We start from the raw sequence: 8,497 nt of genomic DNA, 5'->3' as shown, positions 1-8,497 counted from the left end.
GCAAGAACCGTTCTTACCTACGCATCAAAACCACAACAATATTTCATCAAGTTAGTGTTGTTTTAACCTTCAACAAGGACCGGGCGTAGTCACACTCGGTTCAACTAAAGTTGGAGAAACTGACACCCGCCAGCCACCTGTGTGCAAAGCACGTCGGTAGAACCAGTCTCACGTAAGCGTAAGTGTAATGTCGGTCCGGGCCGCTTCATCCAACAATACCGCCGAATCAAAGTATGACATGCTGGTAAGCAGTATGACTAGTATCGCCCACAACTCACTTGTGTTCTACTCGTGCATATAACATCTACGCATAAACCTGGCTCGGATGCCACAGTTGGGGAACGTAGTAATTTCAAAAAAATTCCTACGCACACGCAAGATCATGGTGATGCATAGCAACGAGAGGGGAGAGTGTCGTCTACATACCCTCGTAGACCGTAAGCGGAAGAGTTATGACAACGCGGTTGATGTAGTCGTACGTCTTCATGATCGACCGATCCTCAGTACCGGACATACGGCACCTCCGCGTTCAGCAGACGTTCAGCTCGGTGACGTCCCGCGAACTCACGATCCAGTAGAGCTTCGGGGAAGAGCTTCGTCAGCACGATGGCGTGGTGACGGTGTTGATGAAGTTACCGACGCAGGGCTTCGCCTAAGCACCGCTACGATATGACCGAGGTGGATTATGGTGGAGGGGGGCACCGCACACGGCTAAGAGAGATCAATGATCAACTTGTGTGTCTATGGGGTGCCCCCTGCCCCCGTATATAAAGGAGCAAGGGGGAGACCGGCCGGCCCTAGCAGGGCGCGCCAGGAGGAGTCCTACTCCCACCGGGAGTAGGATTCCCCCCCTTCCCTAGTTGGACTAGGAGAGAAGGAAGGGGGAGAGAGGGAGGAAGGAAAGGGGCCCCCCATCCTAGTCCAGTTCGGACCAAAGGGGGAGGGGGCGCGCCGCCTGCCCTGGCCTCCTCTCTCTCTCCACTATGGCCCATTAAGGCCCATACAATTACCGGGGGGTTCCGGTAACCTCCCGGTACTCCGGTAAAATCCTGATTTCACACGGAACCATTCCGATCTCCAAATATAGGCTTCCAATATATCGATCTTTACGTATTTCGAGACTCCTTGTCATGTCCGTGATCATATCCGGGACTCCGAACTACCTTCGGTACACAAAAACTCATAATACCGATCGTCACAGAACTTTAAGCGTGCGGACCCTACGGGTTCGAGAACTATGTACACATGACCGAGACACGTCTTTGGTCAATAACCAATTGCAAAACCTGGATGCTCATATTGGTTCCTACATATTCTACAAAGATCTTTATCGGTCAAACCGCATAACAACATACGTTGTTCCCTTTGTCATCGGTATGTTACTTGCCCGATATTCGATCATCGGTATCTCAATACCTAGCTCAATCTCGTTACCGGCAAGTCTCTTTACTCGTTCCGTAGTGCATCATCCCGTAACTAACTCATTAGTCGCATTGCTTGCAAGGCTTATAGTGATGTGCATTACCGAGAGGGCCCAGAGATACCTCTCCGACAATCGGAGTGAGAAATCCTATTCTCGCTCTTTGCCAACTCAATGAACACCATCGGAGACACCTGTAGAGCACCTTTATAATCACCCAGTTACGTTGTGACGTTTGGTAGCACACAAAGTGTTCCTCCGGTATTCAGGAGTTGCATAATCTCATAGTAATAGGAACATGTATAAGTCATGGAGAAAGCAATAGCATTAAACTAAACGATCAAGTGCTAAGCTAACGAAATGGGTCAAGTCAATCACATCATTCTCCTAATGATGTGATCCCGTTAATCAAATGACAACTCATGTTTATGGCTAGGAAATTCAACCATCTTTGATCAACGAGCTAGTCAAGTAGAGGCATACTAGTGACACTATGTTTGTCTATGTATTCACACATGTATTATGTTTCCGGTTAATACAATTCTAGCATGAATAATAAACATTTATCATGATATGAGGAAATAAATAATAACTTTATTATTGCCTCTAGGGCATATTTCCCTCAAGGTCAACCAGGGAGTTCAGTTTGTTTTTGTTGCTGCCCCGGACCTTGTAGTTGTGCTGGATGTTGACAAGATTCGGGCATTTCAAGTCCGAAACCTTGAGCGTTTTTAGATCGTTGGTGGTGTCCACCATAGCGAAACTGTAGTCGGAGCTGTTGATAAACCTGGAGAAATGCTCGCAAGGCCTTGTGGCAAGGTGGTAGTGGTAGACAAGGACGTCATGTCGGATGCACAACTGGGCGACAGCAACCTTCTGATCGTGCCCGGCATGACCGATGGTGTACTCGAGGTCGAAGCCGACCACTCGGTACTTGTCCTCGGCAAGAAACTGCTCCATAGTTTGGATGGAGCTCTCCACCGAGACCGGATCGTTCGTGTACACCACCAAGAGGGCCTTCCCCCTCAAGTGGGTGTCCACTACGTGATGCGTGGTGAACTGCCTGCTGTTGTCGTCGTCGGCCGCTGGGAGTGCCATTGGAGCCACGGGGAGCTCCATTGGAACCGCTCGATGTCCTCTCTGTATGTGTCCTCGTGGGTGTGCTTATTGTGTCATGTGAGATGATGGTAAATGTCCGCAGGAATAAAACGGGGCCGGGCGGCGTGGATTCTCGGCGCGTCCGCATGGCAATTTTTGTAGCGGGTAACTGCATCGTCGCGCCGCGCCCAGCGCAACCGCATGCACACGAACGTGCATGATCGTGCGCCGGCCCCAAACACTAGCAGCGCGCGTGGAGGGATGAGGGCAGAACACCCGGAGGGATGCGAGAGCAGAGCGCGCGCGGTGGGACGCGAGCAGAGTGCGCTGCGGCCGCCTGAACCGCAAGTAACCACACGCATAGAGTAGCTGAACACGCAGGAAATGGTCGCCTACAAGCCGGCTGACAGTTGCATCGCTGCGTAGAAAGCGGCCGTGTGCTACCACCTCCGTCTAGTCTATAGTCTCCTTTATATTCTGTGCCATACTTTGCCCTCAAATTTAACCAACAAAATGTTAATGCATGTTATAAAATTATATAATTGGAAACTATGTTCAAATACAAATCTAACTATATAATCTTTGGTGACATGCATTCGTATTTTATTAGTTAAATCATACTTATAAACCAGGATGGTGGTATAGTAGGTAATTAAATCGCAAACGTTTTTTATTAATCGTATGTGTACGTGACCTTTCATGCTCCTCTCGCACGTCTTGTCACCCCGCTGCCGCAGACGGCTTACAGTGCAAGCTTGCGCAGCGCGCGGGGGCGTTCTTTTGGCCAAACAGTGGCGCCAATGAATCATCGATGAGCCCGTTCCCACGCAACCTCGCAGGTTCCCGCGCAAGCTTCCCGCCCGACTTGGTGAAATCCCCCAAAATCCCAATGCTTACCGGCCTGCTATAAAAACCCTCACGGCCGGCGAGTCCTGCGTCGCATTTTCCCCTCCCTCCCTGTAGCTTATCACGTCTGCTTCTCCCACAATCGCCAATGGCACCGGTCCGTCATCGTCACTCAGCCACTCCGCCGTCATCAGAGGACAGCTCCAGCTGGGAGGCTACACCGCGGCGGCGGCGCAGTCCCCGGCGTAGTGTAGTGGCGTGGCGTCCCTGTTGGGTGTGTGCGGAACACCCACCACACACTTCGCCGCCGCTGCCCGTCGGCAGCTGTTGCCGGCCGCCGTTGCTGCCACACCACCGTCAAAAGCCAGGGCCATCGCCCGCTCCGCCGGCGCAACCCGAAGGCGGGAGGTGGCCGTTGTGGCTGCCACCCCACTGCCGTCCACTGTGGCCATCACCCGCTACGCCACCGCGGCCCGAAGGCGGGAGGTGGTGGTCGTGGACGCCACCCCGTCAACGGCCACCGTGGCCGCCAGCCCACTGTCGACCGTCGGGGTCATCACCCGCTCCGCCACCGCCGCCCGAAGGCAGGAGGCGGAGGTGGATGCCCGCACGTGCGTCAGCGACCTTGAGCGCTACACCGAGTTCCTGTGGGAGGAGGAGGAGCGCCTCGTCGAGCACGCAAAGAGCCTTACTGCCGCCGTGGCCGTGGCACACGCCGCCTCAGAGGCGAGGAATCAGGAGATCTACGAGGAGAACCACCGCTTCGAGAGGGGTCGTCTGGAGCGGTAGAGGGCGTTCGAAGTGAGCGTCGCTGAAGCTGCAACAGCGGCAGGCACCGTATTGTGGTTGCCCAGCTCGTCGGTAGGCTCCTCCTCCTCCGCCTCTTACTAAGCGCGCTCGGCAGAGGAGTTGTAGTAGTAGTTGTTGTTATTGTTGTAATAGTAGTATTTAGGGGCTATTTTGTTCAATTCATCTGACTATAGATGTGGTGGAACTGTACAACGTACTTAAAATTAGCTAGTATATATAATTGAACTAGCTATTTCAGTACATGGTTGGCAACAATTGGGGAAAAGTTTGGTCGGTTCAGCTGTCGAGTTGAACTGTTTGTATAAATTAAGAACGACTGCTTAATCTATGAATGAAATATATGCTTAATTACTGAATTTTAGTTGCAAAAATTAGATAGTGCTAGTGATTTTTAGATGCATATTTTGACAAATCGCAGTGTTACAAGGATTGACAAATCTTACCAAATAGTTTGTACGTGGTTGCACACGGGTCATCCAAAACAACCATTTGCGTTGAAGGGATGCACAAATCCTGCGCTGCTCTCACTTTGCATACGGGTGTTCTATTTAAAACGTTTGCGATCAAGAGCTGTAGAAATCCTGCTTGGCACATTTTTTTCTTAGCTTCCTCGGGAAGCTGTCGGTTTGCATACGGGTGTTCTAACTAAAACGTTTGCAATGAGTGTTTTATATTTAAAAATCGAATTAAACTGTGGCTTGGGCGCCATTAATGGAGAGGATGCGAGCAAGGCGGGCGGCCATGGAAGTCAAAGGGCTCGCTTCCCAGTGAGTCTGCGTAGCGTACAGCTCGCACGCTTCCCGGTGAGCCTGCGCATTTGAGGACAGCTTGCACGCCTCTCGGTCAGCCTGCGCACCGGACGGCGCTCGCACGCCTCCCGTTGAGTCAAGGTCAACCAGTTGTCCACACGGCACCTACTACAACCATTAAAACCAAGACATGTGGCGTCATGTGAATGGTTAACAGAATTTTGGATTTACAAGAATTTAAATCCAGGTATCTCAATGTTTTGCTGGCAATCAACGGTTCCCTGGTGTTTTAAATTCATGCCCATTTCTTGCATGGGACCTAAGCATGCACCCAAGGACACAGGTTTGATTTTATACAAACGTTTGAGATATTAAAGTGGCAGCTATTTTTTCAAAATGCCTTTGTTGGCTGTCATTATTCGAGTGCGCCTTCTCTCAAAATGGACACAAAAAATTCCACAACATGTCAGGTGCCATTCCATGATAGAATGCCAAGTTTCATGAATTTCAGACGAGTTTTGGATTTACTAGAATTTAAAAATAAAGTACCCAACGTTTTGCTGGCAATCAATGGTGCCCTGGTGTTTGAAATTCATTCCCATTTCTTGCATGGGACCTAAGCATGCACCCAAGGACACAGATTTGATTTTCAACCAATCTATATGCACTGGAGCATTTGCATGTATTTCAAATTTGAATTATGCACATAAATGCATTGAAAACACAGTTAATGCATGAAAATGTCAAAATGAACCCCAAAAATCACAAAAATTGACACAACAGTCCTGTTGTTCTATGTTGACACGAGAAAAAAATTTGAAAGCAATAAGAGGCAATGGATATCGTTTCATCCCCAAAGGTGGGACGTTCCCTACCGAAACCATCATGCTTGTTGTGAGAAGCTCTGGTTTGTGAGAAGCATATACCCAAACCTGCCCCAAATGGGACAAAAAAATTACCACGGCATGTTGATGCCACTCCAAGATAGCATGCCAAGTTTCACGAATTTCAGATGAGTTTTGGATTTACTAGAATTTAAAAACCAGGCATCTCAATGTTTTGCCGGCAATCAACGGTGCCCTGGTGTTTGAAATTCATTCCCATTTCTTGAATGGGACCTAAGCATGCACCCACGGACACAGATTAGATTTTTCAACCAATTTATATACACTGGAGCATGTGCATGTAGTTCAAATTTGAATTATGCACATAAATGCATTGAAAACTCAGTTAATGCATAAAAATGCCAAACGAACACCGAAAAATCACAAAAATTGACACAACACTCCTGTTGTTCTACGTTGACACAGGAAATTTTTTGGAAGCGATAAGAGGCAATGGATATCGTTTCGTCCCCAAAGGTGGGACGTTCCCTACCGAAACCATCATGATTGTTGTGAGAAGCTCTAGTTTGTGAGAAGCATATACCCAAACCTGCCCCAAATGGGACAAAACATTTACCACGGCATGCTGATGCCGCTCCATGATAGAATGCCAAGTTTCATGAATTTCAGACGAGTTTTGGATTTACAAGAATTTAAAAATAAAGTATCTCAATGTTTTGGCGGCAATCAACGGTGCCCTGGTGTTTGAAATTCATTCCATTTCTTTCATGGGGCCTAAGCATGCACCCAAGGACACAGATTAGATTTTTCAACCAATTTATATGCACTGGAGCATGTGCATGTAGTTCAAATTTGAATCATGCACATAAATGCATTGAAAACTCAGTTAATGCATAAAAATGTCCATACGAACCCCGAAAAGTCACAAAGATTGACACAACACTCCTGTTGTTCTATGTTGACACGAGAAAAAATTGAAAGCAATAAGAGGCAATGGATATCGTTTCGTCCCCAAAGGTGGGACGTTCCCTACCGAAACCATCATGCTTGTTGTGAGAAGCTCTGGTTTGTGAGAAGCATATACCCAAACCTGCCCCAAATGGGACAAAAAATTTACCGCGGCATGTTGATGCCGCTCCATGATAGCATGCCAAGTTTCATGAATTTCAAACGAGTTTTGGATTTACTAGAATTTAAAAACCAGGCATCTCAATGTTTTGCCGGCAATCAACAGTGCCCTGGGGTTTGAAATTCATTCCCATTTCTTGCATGGGACCTAACACTACAGGAATCAGACACTTTGCCGTCTACCATGGCTGATGGCAAAGGCATGCCCGGCGGACGGCAAAGGCCTTTGCTGTCCGCCAGCAGACGGCAACAGGTCCGGCTGAATAGGCTATGGCAAAGGGTTCTTTGCCGTCTGCTGGCAGACGGCAAAGAGCCTGGACGGCACACATCACAGATTAGGTCCGTTAGGTGGCTAACGGTGTGCTTTGTCGTCTGCTGGCAGACGGCAAAGAAGCAAATGTCTTTGCCGTCTACCAGCAGACGGCATAGTGTCCAAAGTGTCCAGATGCACAGACGGGAAATCTCCTTCTTTGCCATCTCTGTCATTGATTTATAGTATGTTCAGCAATTCATATTCATATGTATAGGCCATGCATATATCACAAATATCAACACAAACCCAAGGAAAATAAGAACATCACAAGATCATCCATAAAAGCATATATATCATACGACCTATATCACAAAGTAAGACGAGATCACACAAGTGTCGACAAATAAGATCACAAAGGTTGGCCTCCACATAACACAAAACTTAGGTGAGCATCATGGGATCTAGCAGCAACAGCACCTAACCTACTGGATGGACACTGCAGTCCAGACCCAACTCCACAAGCACACTACATACTGATTTCCGACCGCGCCGGTGATGCAACCACCACAATCAAAATTAAAAAGGCAAGGGAGGTGGGTGGTCCAGGTTGCTGTCTCCACGCCGCCTGTGTTTGCCATCTCTAAGTGCCAACATGTCCAGGTTGTGGTCATCAGCCTTCTTCATGCCATCAGCATGATCACCATTGCCTCCCGCGCCCCATCATCATCAGGCTTTGCTGCTACTGCTCCTCCTCCTACTCCATCTGCATGGACAAGAGCAAGTTAGTTGAATGGCATGCACGATAAAACTGCAAGGCATATATATTCATCTACATTAATTCTACTACAGGACAGATTTTGAATGGATGGGTTTGACTTCAACAGAGACAGAAAGAAGAGCATTTCCCCTCCCAATCCAAAACCTGATGTACAAGTACAGCTCTAAGAGAAGGAACCATGGTACAACAAGAGGTGCTCCAAATCAAACTAAATCTCAGTTTCTTTATTTACCTAAGAAACAACACAACCATAACTTCTGCCAAGCAAGCAGTTATCATACTATCAGCTAAAGAAAAACAAAGGAAGATCATGTGTCACTTTCAGGGAAAACATCAGAAGTAGATGATAGGCAAAAGTAGATGATCATCAAATTCCCTCACACTCAACAGTGAATAATGCTACTACTATTGATAGCAAGGACTAACTATTCCCACTACCTGCATGCAGCGTCCTTCATTTTGCAAAAAAAGAGCGCATTATCCAATTCCTTCACATACATAAATGAATAGCAGCAACCAAATTCAACGGTACTACCAAAATCAAATTACTAATATAATAGTTGGACGCCC

This window comes from Triticum aestivum, chromosome 7D (assembly GCF_018294505.1).
Source record: "Triticum aestivum cultivar Chinese Spring chromosome 7D, IWGSC CS RefSeq v2.1, whole genome shotgun sequence".
NCBI classification, from domain to species: domain Eukaryota; kingdom Viridiplantae; phylum Streptophyta; class Magnoliopsida; order Poales; family Poaceae; genus Triticum; species Triticum aestivum.
This window is presented reverse-complemented; position numbering follows the sequence as displayed.